Source organism: Anguilla rostrata, chromosome 3 (assembly GCF_018555375.3).
Source record: "Anguilla rostrata isolate EN2019 chromosome 3, ASM1855537v3, whole genome shotgun sequence".
Classification (NCBI taxonomy): Eukaryota; Metazoa; Chordata; class Actinopteri; order Anguilliformes; family Anguillidae; genus Anguilla; species Anguilla rostrata.
The window spans coordinates 51055974-51073973 of NC_057935.1; the positions used below are offsets into that span (position 1 = coordinate 51055974).

An 18000-nucleotide genomic window follows, 5' to 3' on the forward strand; every position below is an offset into this window, starting at 1 on the left:
ATGCTAATATTTCAGCAGTACGCCTCCAATGCACAACAAGAGTATTGTCAGGTGGAGATGTTCCCTCACAGCATGCTCACTCAGGAAGCAAATTGGTAATTAGCTTCTAGACAAACATGGCAAGCAACTGATAATTTTGCTCCATGGTTTTATGTACACAACACAAAGACATGCGTAACTAAAAGGAAGTACAAACAACCAAATCAGCTGCATAGTTCAGCAAAGCATGGGTGTTATTGTCCACATTGCATTAATTAGAGTTGAGAAATTGCATTCTATTGAAATACAGCGTTTTTTATGGTTAGGAGAGCAGGGGAACATTCCCTAGGGACAGAGCTATCGTTTTGTTTTGATGTCCTTCGTAAAACATAAATAATGATGCGAGATGTGGAATCAAGATAAGGGCCAATGGCATGGAGATAATGGGATTTGATGCTTAGAAAGTGTTGAGTGTTTATGAATCTGTTATCCAAGTTATTCTTCTGTGATCTTCTACTTCATAATCACTATCATGCAGCAGCAATAGGCAATGCTAAAATCACAGTAACAGTAACTGTAAAGACTTATTTCTGTGTTGCTTACTTGAAATTATTGAGACTGGACTTTACAGTACATATAAAACCTACCCAAATCAGATACCAGATGCACTTAAGAGCATTCATAATAACAGCAGGTTTGAGAAACTTCATAGCCAGCTTCACTTGAGTGTGCATTAAAGGGCTACTAGGAGCCCTTTATTACCACCTTCAGTACACACTGTTCTCTACCAATAAGTGAATGTGACGTGCAATATAGAATGAAATATGCAACTCTTCCCTTTTTAGAGGTTTACTTTAAAAGGTTTAAAATTAACTTTGGGTCTGTTTACATTACTATTTTTAAAAATGTATTTAAATTTCAGAGCTGTATTGTGAACCAAATTGTCAATAATTATGGCTCTAAGATAATAACCATTCGGTAATCAAAATCATAACATTAAACCATTATTATGCACGATTCAAAAAAGTAATATTTATTACAGCACAACATATTAATATTTAATGTGTATAATTATATTAATTAATATTTTGGATATGAATATTTGGAATGGGTAAATGCATATTTAAAACATTTAAATCACTATTACTGACATTAACTTACTTTTGAAAAAGATACTTAAATCATTTGACTGAAATCACTTGAATTCATCCGTAAGTTGATAATAAGCATTACGATAACGGTAATTAGCTGCTGGCTAAATAATGGATATCAGTCTTATAAAATACAGTTCAACTGAGATAATAATTTTAGTGGCAGAAAGGAAACCATATTAAAAGGGGCAGTTGAAAGGAATAAATTGTCTCTTTTTTTCATGTCTTTTCTCCATTTTTTCCCCAATTTTGAATGCCAGTTGTATAAGGCTGTGTTTATGCTGTAGCCGCTGCGGTTGATGCAAGCTGTCTCCTCTGAAGCATATGATATTACCAGCTGCTTCTTTTCATACCACAGCCCACAAGCCAAGCGTGCTAAGACATGAGTCAGAGGAGTCAACTTCATATGCGGTTTTGGCAAACAGGCTGTGGGCTCCTAATCAACCAGTGGGGCTTGCTAGAGTTGCATTGTGTATATTTTTAATAGTAAATCCAGTTCTTGCATCAACATTTCTTTATAGATCAGGTGCAATTTGATCAATGATCATTGGATGAAATGCAATTTGTAAAGGATATAAATATAAATTAATGATCTTGCTACTTACGATTAGAATCGATTCCATGACACACCAAAGTTTTTATTATAGTACATGCATAATACTGTACCCTTATGTTAACTGCATCGTCTTTAAATGCAATCTTACTGCTGTTTTCAGAAGCATGTGTAAAGGTGCATCCCCAGAGTGCTCTATGACCCTTGCCACTGTACTACGTTCAGTTTTACTTTAAACAATGAATAAATGTGCAAAGATGTCAAGCAATCACACGCAATGCACTTTAAATTCTCATTTATTCATCTTATTCAACTAGTCAACTAGACCAAAAAAATAAATAAAAAAATCTTGAGTTGCACATTTGTAATGAAAGGTTTTGAAGAATATACTCACTAATCATGTACCACGCTGATTGTCACACCAGTGCAAACTTCACATTCGTTTTTTGTTTTCCCCTATTTTTGACGGTGGAGAGTCCAGATTTCATCCTTTGTCATTGCAGGGAATACCACATTTTTCAAGGTCCCTAATCCTTTAGGAGGACAGAACTGGAGTGACATTATGAACAAGGGAAATGCCACTGTCATTAAAAAGTATCTTAAGAAGCAATGCATTCTTCCGTAATCTCCTGTTTCTTTAGCATAAATGCAAACATATTGCAGAATTATCTCTGGCTTTCTCACATGACAAACATATAGAACTGAAAAAACATCAACAGCTTGTATATGGTGCTTTTGACAGATTTATTTATTTATTTTCTGTTCCCCAGCCTGCTCTTTAAGCTTCCCGATGCCCACGATTAATAATACTGACTGTATTGGTCTTCCTATGAGTAAATCTGTAATAAATTATGAATATGCCTACTCAAGATATTTCAATATAGATGGGAACAGGCTGAGGACTCAATAACAATTGTGTATCATTCCAAATATTTCTATAATCGATTTAAAATGGTCATTAAATAAAATAAGATGTTTCAAGAATGCCTGTTTTGTTGCAGTACAGATGAAGCAAATTATGTAATTATGTGACAAAATGAAAGGACTATGGCCTTATTTTAATGAAATAAGCTACATGCCTATCAACTCTCCTATCAGGACACTAGAGCTATCAATTGGACCAAAAATTTTAATTTGAATATTCTATTCCAAAGAATTAATATTTATTGTAAAACGTAATTTACATGAAAACGTCAAAATGTTTTATAAGCAGCCTCAAAGGCTGGAACTGGACCTAACCTTTCAACACTAATCAATGGGACAAATCAGCCTGGAAGGAGGATGCACAGTGAAGCAGCCTTCTTATGGGCCTTAGAGGGTGTATGTACTATAACCAGGGGCGTTGTAGTTGGGGGAAAAGTAGGACTGACTACCCAGGACCCAAATGGGGGGAGGGCCCTCGAAAAGCCTGGAATGATGTGTGAGAGACATGGATCAAGAGAGGAAGGGGGCCCACAGAGACTGCTTATGTATAGGGCCCAGAATTATGTGCTACACCCCTGACTTTCACCACCCTCGTAGGAGGTTAGAAAAGTGATTGATTACTATAGACTGCTAATCAGTCTGTAAGGAGGTTGTAGCTAAAAGCATAACAGGCTTCTTAACCTTATTAGTCAGCCTCCAAGGCTTGTATTCAATCAATATAATGAGCCGGATCAGATTCTTTCACCCTCTATATCCCTTATCAAAGATGTCAGGCTTTAGCTATTACCTTACAAATGTAATGCACACTCACAATATGTTATTGTCTGCATAGTCTGTGTGCATTATTTGATGCTACAACATTATTGTATTGATTAAAACCATGCTAGAGATGCTAGCTTGTTAGCTAGGGTTTTGTGCTTGGTATCAGTGAGATAGCCATAAAAAATAATCGCTGACAAATAAATAAGCTGTTCACAGATATGCAAAACAGATGTAAAAGCAGTTTTGCCTTTGCAGTGGTGGTAGTATGCCCTGGTTGGCTAGCAGTTCACAGGCATAGAAAACGGATTTAAAAGCAGAATTATCTTTACAGTGGTGTTAGCATGAGCAAGCAGGCTAGTTAACTGGGTGGTTGCCCCAGAGATACTTTGATAAAACTAAAACTTAGTCTTTGGTTGCACCCAGTTTGTGAAGTAGTGAGCGAAGAGGCTGGTGATGTACAATTGGCCGATGCATAAATATATTCCAGGGGCCTCATTTATAAAAATGTAATTTTTCATTTGAACTTGCATGTATTCTTAAGAGCATTTCTCAGGTTATTCATGTAAGTAAGGTTGCATTTCAACATTTCTTGCCCTTATTCTGCCTAAAATTGATTATCGATTAAATGTTACTCATAAAGCGTGAACACAGCCCACTTCTGGGATTCACAAGCAGCCCTCATATGTGCAGTACCTACATATAACCAGCAGGAAAAATGTATGTCTAGTATAAACTTCACATGGAGATACGATCATATCCATGTCAAAGTGCGATTTATATCAAGTCAGGTTTTTCTGTGTGAGGCACTATTAAAGATACAATGTGATTGTCAGGTCCCCAGATGTTCTGTGCATATGTACTTTTCATGTACAGTATAACAATGATGAGGCATGATGTTTTAATGTCTACCTGCAAGAATTGTTCACTCATTCACTGCCTTGCCCTTTGGTTTGTGAAAAACTATATTAACAGTGACACATCAAAAAGGGGTTTAGTTTGCCAGTCAGAATTGTGAAAAAGTGGCAAACAAGCAGGAATCCAAGGCACTCTTAATCATGAAGTTAATAGCCTTTATTGAAATGTGGCAAAAAATAAAATGTGCCGGACCGACACGTTGCGAGCTCGCATAGCCTTCATCAGGGTTACCGCTATATTAGCGGTAACATGTAAAAGATTTTTCTGTTCTAATTGTTAGAATAGTTCACTTTAGTTAGCTGAGAACCACAGTACGAATCTTAAATATGCATGGCTAAAAAGGCTTCAATTGAATTCTGTCAACAGAACTTTTTAACAGGAAAGAAGACTGTTGTGTTCAATGCACACAAAGAGAGACTTGTATAATTAGCTCATCTGAATCGGGCCCCAGTTGGCCTTTGCCATTAGAGTGATGGTTCTGGATCTCAGTGCGTGAGAGCCCATATGGCCATCACTCTTCTGGGTAAATTCTGTGCCGTTTCAATTATGTATTTACTGGTGCCAGCTTGACCCTCTTCTCACCATTTCACCCCAAGGTTAATTGGGGTCTTTTGATTCTAGTGTCTGGTGTTTGCGTAAAGTAATTAAAATTTCAGTTCCACTCTTTTCTGGGTTTGCTGCTATTAAATGCAGTGGAATTAGCCTTCTCTATGCATTTACTGTCCCTTTTTTCTGGTTTCTGTCGCATAGTGACTTAATATTTCATTAAAGAAGTAGACATAACAAAGAAATATCTCAATACTTGGATGAGGAGCAGGAAACACAACTCTAATGCTAGCTAAACAGTAGTAAAGTCACATCGAGCATTCCGTTTAGATGCTGTATAATGTTTTACATAAACTGATGCAAACTGAGTCAAACAAATTTAAAAAGACAATTGATTCAGTGTTTAGTGGGTATAATGTGTTTGAACAGTATGATTCCATTGCATGGATGTACATTTTCTTAATGATATCCAGAAAATGTCATGTGGATTCTATTAAAACTAGGGAGGGGTCAATTTTATTCAAGACCCTATATTTAAGCTTGGTAACTTATTCAGATTTTTACTGTCAGTAGAGCCAGAAGTACTGAAATATAACAGACACAACAATGATTTTGGAAAATTTAGTAGAAACATACAGGATAATAAAATACATCATGTAAAATATTAAATGGATGATTTTGGTGTTAATGTATGGATTGTCATTTATTGGCATTGTTAATGTTAGTACAAATATTTTCATTCTCTGGGTCAGAAAATGAGTACTCAGTTTTTTTTCATTGTTTGGTAATTGTTTTTGAGATAGTGATGTTCACAATTAACAGCTAATGGTATACTGCTTGTTTTTCTTATTGCATTATTCTGGCTATATTGCCTCCATCCTAGTGCACCACTGCTGAAAGATTATTTACTAAGTCATTGCCTGGATGATACAGTCATGGGATTTTACTTGGATTCTAAACTTAATGATGTTGAACTTAACAGGAAAAAAACTGGATATAACCAACATTTTTAGAATATTTCTTTTGTATGAAAAAAAAAATGAATATGACTTTTTGGTCCAAGGGAGCCAATTAATTAATTATTTATAATTAAAATACACATTGTAACAATGCAGGAAAGAGAGCGATATCTTGCGATGACTCACAAATGATCAGTGCCACAAAACTGTCTCTTTCCTAACTTTGCGATAACTGGGCCATTTTCTCTGTATCAAGAATTATTCCATAATGGTACTATACCTACACTCGGTCTACCAGCTTATTCGTAGATATTCAGAAAACATGTCTTGACATTTTATGCATGCCTTCGTGAGTGAATGTCACCACCAGGGGGCAGTAATTATGACAACAGAAAAGCATGTCTAAATCCATCAACCTCCACTCGACCAATTTTCTTTCAAGGGCATTACATGGAACTGTCTGGATGTCCAGCACATCTGTGAAAACTGCACCACCCCTAGGGACTGGAGGCAGGCCGCTCATTATGGCAGCCTTAATCAGAAATTTCACAGACTGCCAAGTGTCATTTTAAGTGCATTATCTCTGCCATGCAGTAGTCAAATATTCCTCACACCTAAGACCGAAACACAGAGGGACGAAAAGACAAATTACAAGGATGATTAGCCACAATGTTATGATACGCCTGTCATCTGGAGGGGACTTGCACGACTTGCAAATCCAGGATGACAGATTTGTGGTGTTTATGCATGCCGAATTGCACATCACCGAGGCCGAAGGCCTTGAATTGGGTTTCTGTCCCCTCAAATTTATTAATCAGATTTTTGGCATTGGTATTCCCTGCTATGGGGTGTGGAGCAGCACCCCACATGAGGCTGCCCACCTGAAAAAAGAAAGGACCATACTTCAATGCTGGCATATTGAACCCTTTGTTTTTCACAGCACATTTTGGTCAAGTGTTGTCAGGCCTAGCTTAATGGAGACAAATGAGGATAACCTTGATGTGCAGACGATGCAAGCATCTTTTTCACTTAATTGTCATCAGCAGACAAAAACAATTTGATTTTAAGCCTTTGTCATCAGTTATAACAATGTTGAATATTTATAAAGCCTTACTATAAGGTCCATACAAATGGCCTAGGGCAATTTCTGAACTTTTTAAACTTGTCTCTTGCAAATGATGGGCTGGCTTGAGCTCAGGGTGAACTGAAACCCATTGTTTCCACAACATTTTTTCTTCCACCCCTAAACCCCCCCCCCCCCACTCATACACACACACCCTCACTCACACTCCCTGCTCAACTCAGTTCACCGAACAATGGTATAGGTCTTGTTCCAATGACACTTTGCTTTGTTTGCCCACACTCACTTAATTTTTAGTTTTGAGTTAGATTCTAAATCTCTAAATTTTTCATTTTAAGTTCAGTTATTAAGGTAGAAACAATTAAGGCATTGAAATAAATAAAATAAAAATGTTTAAAGCCAGCCTCGTCTATATGACGTCACATGCATTACCATTGTTTCTCTTCAGCATTTTTTGTCTTTTTGGCATGCTGTAGTAGCAGAGGGTCACCACTAAAAAAATTAGATGTGTGTGCAACTGAGCCACGCCTGCTATGTACCAATTGATCTAAGTTACCTAGCAAAATGTCAGCACCAAGAAAACTGGACAGCAGTGCGACATCAACACACTTTATAGCCAAAAAACGTAGGCTATCCACACCACCAAGCAGAGATTTGTATTTTCTTTTGTAGATCAAAAGTGACACACTCATTTTTTCAGCCACACAGGTGCTTATTATGCAAAGGATAATCCACGACTAAGTGTGTGTGGTTATGATATGAATTCACTGTGCGGAAGAAAGAACCACCTGGCGCGAAGCAGAGTGAATTCAGATTTGTTTCAGAACAAACAACTATGCTGTCGTACAAAGTAGTAGTGAACATAGCCTAACTACATAGCTCTTAGTGGACCCTTGCTAAATTGAAAAAGGTATTGCATATATTTACACCAAACTGCTTAGCGAGCACATTGTAAGAAGATATTTGATATAAAACCAGTGTTCTTTATCTTAAATTTAAACCTCTGCACTCACAAGTTGGAATGTAAATGCAACATGTTATTATTTAGATTATTAGGCCTATCAGACTACATTGAGCCTATACTGTAATTAGGTGGCTGCTCCTCTGTGTAGGCCTGTGCTTAAAGCTGCTGTCCATTTTCATTTAGATTTGACTCCCTGTGGATTCTTATAGTATAGGCTACAATATTATTGTGCTGCTGATCATATTGTTGACTTGCAAATGTGTTCTTTATGTTGTGTAGCAGCAGGCTTACAGTACATAGAAGGTAGAGTATTGGTTCCACTATTGTTCCTTTGTTGTGCACAGTTGTCTGATAGCTGTAATTATTCAGAGATGTGAGCTGTTGTCGATTCGGCTACATGCTCTGCTTTTCTGTGCTATCAAATTAATTATTATTATTATTATTATTATTATTATTGTCGTAGCCTTGGGGTCTTAATTTGGCCCTGTTCGTAAGGGAGGGAGCTGGTCAGGGCTCATTTGTGAGAGAATCATTTGGTGCTCAGATGGGATATATCATCAGCCCCTTTCATAATTATGAAAACCGACACTAGTTATAGGGCTGTATGTTTTCATTTTCTCTGATTGTTTGGGCAGAAATACAGGACTAATGCCGATGAAACCTTCCAGCCATTTGGTTCATGGAGAGTTCTGCCTCAGATGGTTGCTTTTCATGGAATCCTGTGTCACTAGATTCTCTCTGAAGTGGTTAAGGTGATGACTGATGAAGACAAATGGAAGGAGATTGAAAGTGACAGTTTCTCCTGTTGGCAACTGGTCGGACTCAGCTGAGACCACCACAAATAGCATGGCTTCAAAAAAACATTGTCCTGAGGAGTAATCATCTCTGTGACCCTTTCCTTCAAAGCTGAAGCATCTCATCCTTCAAGCATATACATTTTGTTCGCATATTAGACATATAAAAGCTCATTAATGTCTAATTGTAGTTACATTCCTTTAGGTGCCATTTGGTCCTGATAATCTTTATGAAATTCTTAAAACACAAATTTACAAATAAATAAACTTTATCAACTTGGTCAAACTTCCTCAACTTGACCATACAAATGGATCTTTCAGTAAGCTAACGGTTTCAAGCATAGCTGGAAGGCACTTTTGAAATTGTTAATTGTAACCTCAGAGTGCTTTACACTTAAGTGATGCGATACTGTAATGGATAAAAATAAGCAATAAGAACAAGCCTCAGTTATCTGCTCAGATTTTGGTCACTTGATAACAAGTATGGATAAACAAATACAGTAGTTGTATAGATATTAGAACTGCAAGCACAAGAATACAGTAAGTGCAGGTTTTAATACCAGCCCAAATGAGTCAGAGATAACTGGCAAGAAACACTAAAATTTTGGGTGACAAGGGTCCTCTGATTTTCAGTTATACTTCCTGGCCTTTACTGAACATAGGCAGTTTGGGGATTAGCTGTAGCCATCCTCAAAGACAATGGACACTGGTCTTTCCTGCCTGGTTATATTAATTAAAGTTATTCAGAATATAGTGAACACAGCTCATACATTGCTGCTATAGGCAGAATACAGTGAGCACAGCTAATATATTACTGCTATAAGATCTGTACATCCAAAATGGAATAATGTAATCTTCATAAAAGTAAATAATCAGATTATGCATATTTTAAAAAGTATCCTGGGCTCATTAGTTACTTCATTTCATTACTTCATCTAATTAAGTAATCTGTTACTACCAAGCACTACCATGCGCCATAGAAATATGACCCTTTTGAAGCATTCCCTAGATGTGTAGAAAAAAATGTAAATTATTACATCCATTGATATTTACAATCGACAGTAATGATCATTAAAGTTGATGGTTGTAAAAAAAGGAGTGAATGTGGCATTGCATTGAAGAGGTATACTGTATGTTGGCTATTGGAATGAATGTGGTGTTTAAGTAAGCCATTTAATCTCAGAATAGAACATTGCATCCGTTTACTACTGGGAAAACATACCACAACTCTTCACTGGGCAAAAAGATGATACGGAGTCACACAAAACTGAATCAAATTTCCTTTAAAAAAATGGCCCACAGCCTTGAAGGACATTAGTAATCCTTTATCTAAGGCGTCTATTAATGTATTTTAATATGCTCACATTATACGCCTTGGCTACATCTCATTTTGATGCGGTAGAAAGAATTTCTACTCACACAGGCAGGGTGAAAACGGCTCAGGGAATTTTCATGGCTAAATATGGATTGAAATGTGGATTTTTGTCAGCCCTACTCAGAAGGCCAATTTTGCATTCAGACTAGAATCATTTTGCAATGATCACAAGGGACAAACATTTTCTCTTCTCACAGCTTCTTATCACATGCCAGTGCAGGCTCTGATTTAGAAAAGTCCTTCCAGTCCTTTTTTTCCTATTATGACTGACAGCTGAAAACTCCAATCCCGTCAGACACTCCAGATTGGCAAGATTCTCCTAATTCTAATGACAACACCAAACGAGAAGCCAGAGGCAGATCTTCACTGATGGAGCTGCAATGGTTATTCCTCTCCCACCGCCATCCTCAAAAATGTTTAATTTTTATACTCCAGTGCGGGTGTCTTTCCGACAGTAGCATCATTGATGTGTGCTCTCCATAGATTCTCAATGTTGAATCTAGGTCAAAGCAACTTCCTTCCTGATAAAGCTGCTGGAATGCTCACTAGAAACTGGATGATGTGACAAAGAGTGAGATGACCATTTACAGTGGGTAGCCTGGCGCTTAAAATCCTTGAGGGCTGCAAGCTTTATTCCTTGAAAGGACCACAGCTTCCGTAGCTTTAAACAAGTTACTGTACTTTGTTTGAAATGTGTGTCGCTAAATATCCAGATATAAAATGGACATATGAAATATATGTTGCTTTTGATAAGGGTATGTGCTAAATATAATGGAAAAACTGTATCAACAACAGTATGACATAATGATAAAACTAAAATTACTACAGGAGTTGGATGTGAGCAATTCAAATTAATATTCAGAAATGTTTATTTTTTCAGTATAGCCCAAAGATAGAAGCCAGGAAACAAGTTATTCCTATGCAGTTTAAAATGACAAACTACCATATTATATCTATTAATAATCATAAAAATTATTTTATTTTGACAGCTACATTGAGGGACATACTGTATTTTAATGGAAGCCGTGTTGAAGAGGATTTGACTGACAGGCTGCAGTTACAAATAAATAAATACATGTGGAAAGGTGAAGCCTGTGTGTCTGTCACTTCAGGGCCATATTGGATACATATTCTATTGTTTTAACAGTGAGAGCTTTATAGCTTTGCCTTTTTGCATCTGTATATGCTTGCATTTTATTCCCCAGTGGTGCTTTCTTCACCTCTACTGTTTTCTTTGCTGTAGTCCTGACCTGTGCTTTGAAACACAAACCAATGCTGCTGAATGGCTCACAGCTCCCTGGCAAAGAAGTGGGTTGGAAATTCTGCTGATGGCTCAATGTAGGCAGGGGCGAGATACTGTACACTTTGGTGCATTTCTGCCCAAGTACACCGCCTATTATTCGAGTTATCATCTAAACAGGAACAAGACATTGTGGGCAGACCTGCGCAGGGAGTGCCACTGTCATGCCAGCTCCTGAGCGCTTCTATCAAATTTTTCTGCTTGGTTACTTTGCTTGAGATTGTTGAATATTGAGTATTTTGAAAACAGCCAACATTATTTAGTGTTCTGTGGCGATAGCTTTGTGAAGCTTGCAATGCTAAATAAAAAAGTATATATAGTATATACAATAGAAGTCAAAAGTAATAATAAAAATAAAAAAAAACCTTAGGTAGAGAAGAATTCAGTTAATATATGCACATTTATTGAATAACAAACCAAAGTGTAAATAGTTTTTTCAATTTCATATTTACACACACAAATATGTATTTTACTTAAAAATAATCTTAGACACGGCTTTCCTAAAAATAGCCTCCTTTGCCTTTAATTACATTTAAATTATTTGAAGTCTATCATTTTGCAAATGGGGGTGGGAGGGAGGTGGAGTGGTAGTTAAATTGAGTGCAATGTAATCTCAATTGGAAAAAAAAAATGTTTGTACTTTGGTTTGTTATTCAATAAACATTCATACATTAAGTGAATTCTTCCGTACCTAAAGTTTTTATTTATTTATTTATGTTTTTATGACAGGTGACCAAATAGTGTTGGCCTGCATTGTGTGTGTGTGTAAACAAGATAATACAATAATATCATGGTGCCACCATACAATAATTTGGTTATTTGTGCAGTGTAAGTGCTAGGCCGGTATACTACACTGTAGCTATTTTCAAAACCTTTATGTGCATTTTATAAAAGAACATAATGCATTGGGGCCTGTGTGAGTTGACAGAAATTCTGGGGACATCAGAATAGTCTGGGGGAATCCACAATGATTGCAAATGCTTTTGTGCTCATTAAACCATAGCAGGTGTCATGGAAAAAATGACATGTAATTCACAAAGCCACAGTGGAAGCACACAACTAAACTACCAGGAAAATACTGGCACACGGCATTGCCTGGGTCAAGCATATTTATATTGTGTTATTTACTCAAATTTCACTGCCAAAATGACAAACATTTTATGCAAATTTGATGCAATACAGGGAATGTCTCATTCACAATGATGATTGCAAATTACAACTCGCAAGTAGCACTGATTTATTTAAAGACAACCTGAAACCTGGCTGTAATTAGGCACAGTCTATTTGAAAGCCAGACAATGTGTGCTTATATGTAAACTTGACAATTTTTATGGTAGTTGTCATAGTTGGTACATTATATTTCTAACATGCTAAATGTGCAAGAGAGCAGATATTCCATGCAAATGTATCCCAGAGAATTAACAAAGACAAAATATTTGTTGTTACAAGCTGAATTTTTAAATACAAGAATTTCTTAATAAAAATTTGACAGTGACTCTGCCACCAGCTCTGTATTTGCTGCTGTAATTTAAGCAGGCTATTTCATTGTACTGAGATATATATTTATACCTGCTCCCATTTGCCCTTAAACCATGCCACTTAAAATAATTCATTGTAAATGGTCTAATTCTATGAATATCAGAAGTTATTCCAAGAAATATTGAAGAGAGTTGTGTACTGCTCATTCAGTCTCACTGGTGGCTCCATGGTTCCTTTATCATTATTATTCATGCACCAGTATACATCCAGGAAAGATTTCCAATGAATGTTGTTGACACTGATCACAATTCAAAAATAAGTTTGAGCAAACCCAATCTATTAGTTTAAGTGTGCACTGGGAGATCTGGCACCAAGATTCATTTTTGAGTTAAAAATATTGTGGTTAGACTACTGAGACAGGGGGCAGTCTGCAATGTACTTGGCAACTTGGCATGACCCTCACTCAAAAACCTATAAATCACATAAACACGGATCTGCTGGCCAAAATGTCCAATTTCACAGCTGAAGCTGTGGTACCTGTGAGCTAGTGTCACATCCATTCCTTCTCTGTGACCTGTTGTCAGAGCTTTGGTAGAAACATAGTGGGAACAAATGAATAGTGGCTGAATACAAAGAACACACAGTAAAATTACCAGTGTTAATTGAACTCTAACAGAACATTTGCTCCCACTCAGGTCCAGAGTGGGACCAAATGTTATCTGTAAGAGTTTGATTAACACTGTTAGAGTTGAATTAACACTGGGTATTTTACTGTGTAGGATAGCTCTCATAAACACTGCTGGAAAGCCAGTGGCAAGGTGCTAAATCAGGCTGGTGCTTCGTTTAAACAATACTGTGTATGCAATTGAGTTCCGCATATGAGACCTATCTGTGCGAGTTATTGATTAATTTCTTTATTTTAGTTTTGGAAAGTTAGCATTGATCCATGTCACGAAGACTTAAAAACATGTTGCTTCTCTTTCCCTCTGATTTTGTTTATACTTACTTCCATGTATCCTGCTTTTGTACCATCACTACTTGTACTTGCTAGCTATTGCTAGGTATGATTGCATGTTTTCTTAATGTACATAAATACTTTTGTGAATCAGTCGTTAATATAGCACAAATGTAATTTCTAACTGGTATACAATTGGTAACAGTTACTCTTCTCAGGGTTCTGTCCCACAATGCTTGGATTGAATCACACTACTGAGAATATTACTTACATTTTTAGTTTTCTCAGGCAATGTAAATGTCACACAAATACAGTAATGTGGCATTGGGTGTTCATTTGACTCACTAGAAAGGCTGAAATAACTGCAGTGGTTACATTGGTTACAGGTTACAGTTACATAGGTAATAAGGTTACAGTGACTAATGGAACTTTCTAAACTTGTAAATGTGTATTTGTAATTTGAAGGTGAACTGGAACACGGCTAGGAAAGGCTTGATTGCGAATAGCTAGTTATTTTCCACCAACAATGTACTGACGAGCTTAATTACAAATGTCTAGTTATTTGTATTTTTTCTTGAGTTTCTACAAATTCCTTGATGTCCAGGTGGCTCTGTCTGCAACATTGTCCTCTTAAATGCTATACCATCATCAAAGCAAGCAGATCTTCAACTAAATCTACCTACCACTGATAAATCTACCCAAGAGCTCTTCTAGCTTAACCCCTTCTACAAAAGTGTGATTCAGTATAAACGCCTTCCTGTCTCATATAACATCTCACAGGTCTGTCTGGCCTTTATTTACATAGAACTATCCACATTGGTTCTTTTCTCTCTTGAGCCCCACTCAAGGCTGGTGAACTATATCCCTCAACTGCACAATGCAGGATCCAACTGACACACTCATGGCCCCTTGGTCTGGATGAGATTTATTGAGTTGATATTGAGGCTTTGCTTTGTGTGGTCATTTACATGCCTTTTGAAGCATAAGTTACCACAGTTCATTCCCTTGTCTGTCTGTCTGTCTGTCAGAGTAGTCTAAACAAAATAACTGTTGCCACATTGTAGTTAAATGTTACACCTTAGGTTAATTAAATATTATGGCCTCCTCTCAAATATTGAAAATAGTAATTACTAAGATCAGAAAAGATCCCATGAAATCATACATTTCTTCTTTTTTTATATGAAAAATGAAAGCAGTTTAATATACTTTAGACCAGTATGTATCTGAGTGAGTAAGTGACTGAGAATTGGTCTATATTTAATACTCCATATATTGTGGAAGAAAAAAATTGATTATTTTCACTATAGGGCTCCTGTTTAGTATGCTGTGCATTTCTACTTTCTGAATCTGGAAACAGTTTAATTATCAGTAACTATGTTTGCTGGTTCCATCTGGTCACACTGTAAACATACGCTCTTTTCTTCACACTCCTCCTCCAATAACAACACACTTGGCAGTTTATCCTCTTTGCCTTTTCCAATCCAAGATTAAAGAGTGAATTGGGACAAGTGTGTAGCCTGCCTTGCTGTATCCACCTCCACACTCTGCGGGCTATACAGAGTACTGGCTACAGCGGCAGATTACTAACCATCCAAGGTCTGGATGCCAGCACATAACAGGGCTGGCCTGTGAGAGAGATATTACCAAAGGTCAGCTGACACTACAAGCTTCAGCTGCACAAAGGTTCGGCAAAACTACCCCCTTGTCTGTGGCCTCCGTTCACCTTTTATAGCTGCAATCTGACAAAATGGAATTTGCTTTGCCCATGTCAACTGCCAAGTCAGAGAAAAACACTGGACATGGTCTGAATGCACAATTTGCAGTTGTTCCCAGTATTCTGGTTGAGGTGTTTGCTATCATTTTCATGAATGGTTTGATAATGAATTTGGACCCATTTCATTTGTTGGACCTGCAAGTTTGCTCATTTTTGTGGGAGCAAATTAGCCATGTGCAAGAGATAAGAAATTGATTCTTGAAGGTGAGCGGGGTGGGAAGCCTAAGGCTAAGGGCCTCATATATAAAACAGTCTTACGATCAAATCGTATCTCAAATAGCGGCTTTGGCAGAAAGCCATGACTAAATTGGTATATGTATAATCCCACTTTGATGTGGATATGATCGTACCTCTACATAAAGCTGATTTTGAGGTGGCACTGTATGTTTTTGGTTTATTTTGATTTTGATTTTGATTTATTTGTATTAATCAAACATAAACACAACTCTGGAAATTATCTTAAAGGGATATTTCACTTTGTTACAACACTAGTAAATTTGTGAAGCTTATTCCATTGTATTTACATAGTGTGACTACTAGCAGCATCCGATGTCCCTGTTTTCTGTTAATGGCAGCACCGTTCCTCCCGGTTTACCAGTTTCCATTCACTACCAGTACCCAATCTGAAAATAGTTTCTCAGTTTATAGCTAAACTAAACCTGAAAACAGCTTATTAGATTGAAAAACCTTGAGTTGATATGGTAGTAGTTGCTAGTATTCATGCTATGCAAATACAATGGGGTAAACTACACAAAATTATTTGTGTTGTATCTAAAGCCGCGTTTCCACCAAAAGTACCCAGAACTTTTAGTCCCAGGAACTACTTTTCAAGGAACTAAAAGGTTCCTTCAGCCCATTGTTGTCTGCGTTTCCACCGCGGTCTAAAGTCCCGCGAAGATTAGGCAAATTAGCCCACTGACGTATGAAAAAGCGACGTTGTCGTTGGTCCATCTGTCCTATGATTACTTCTGTAACCCCATACTACCACCGAAGTAGCCTACATTATTTTCTAATAACCGGGACAGCCCGGAGGGGTTTATTCCACTTATATACAATGGGTTACCAACAATGACTATATATGGTTACTTTTGTATTTATTGTTTTTTATCGATTTAATCACCTGGAATTGAAATATTCTTCTGCAGCCGTTTGGGCATATTTTACCGTTGTCAAGCAAAACTGTTGTTGGTAGTTGTTATGCAACAAATAGAATATAACAGGCCAATAGTCAGATTGTAACTGTTTTATATATCCTCTCAAACACATTCATTATGTTTTTATGCGAACATTCACTTTCATGTCTTGACATCCGAGGCGACAGAATGCATTCACTTTTCCAATATAACTGGCAACAACAGCAGAAAACATGCACACGTTGTAAACAGTTTGCTGTTTGATTACTTTCTCATCGTCAATTCCATATAGGCTAATCGCAAAATGACAAGAACAAAACGAAAACTCGGACTTGCGTGAAAATTTAAATTAGCAGTGGTACAGCCACCGTTTGCTTTCCTTCAAAGTTACTGCTAGCCGAGCAGCGAAGTGTGCCCTCCAGATGCGAACCATGCACCATAAATTAGTCCATAGTCTTCCTGGTCTTTTTGTGGAATTGAAGAATGGCAGAGTAAAATTACGGCAGTCTGAAAAAGCTAAAGGGACGATTACTAGAATTAACCTGTTATTTTACCCTGACAAAAAGTGCGGAAGGTGATTTCCAGTTTGCTTTTACTGTATCACCAATGTGAATTAAGCAGAACTACCGCATACCTCACATAACTGTATCAAACGTTTTGAGTCAATTACAACGGGCTAACAAAGAAAATCGGGAAGAAAATATTCAGCAACCAAATTAATCCGTTTGAATGTTTTGGTACGTAATATGCTGTCCCAGCACGAATGCTTAGCATTTTATAAAACGAATACTAAAGCAAGAAAAGAACAGAAGAGCACACGTTATAATTCCAAGACGTTGGCAGGCTATAACCAAAACTAGGCTACTGCGCCGCATAACATACAAGTTTGATTTGAAGTTATTATGAAAATAAATCGGTTTGCGGCTGCAGATTTTTAAACATGGTGGTTGAAATAAAACACTGCAAGTAGTCGACCAATCAGAAATTTTCAGCGCTTGCGCCCCACCCCAAAGGTTCCGGTACTTTTGGAAAGTACTACCCCCCGAGCAGGAACTTTTTTGGGGGTAAAATAAAGCCCCCGGAACTAAATTTAGACCCTAGTTCCTGCGGTGGAAACGCACTGAGTTCCTCAAAAGGTTCCTAGTTCCGGGGTAAAGTTCCTGCGGTGGAAACGCGGCTTAAGTGAAATATCCCTTTAACATTTTGTTTATAAATGAGGCCCCAGGTCTGATGGTTTGTGGAGTAAAAAGGAGAAACGGTTCACTCTAACCTTTATCACCAAACAGCCTCTAGTTCTTTTTACAGATTTTTCTAGAATTTTAACAGATTAATTGCATTAGAAATGGGGATTAACAC

The 18000-nt window shown here is 37.2% G+C and overlaps 1 protein-coding gene across 3 annotated transcripts in view; it reads left to right on the forward strand.

Moving 5' to 3' along the window:
* The window catches only part of klhl4 (kelch-like family member 4), a 133786-nt gene that overhangs the window by 42693 nt on the left and 73093 nt on the right, over nucleotides 1-18000 (forward strand). The gene's annotated exons all lie outside the window — the stretch shown is intronic.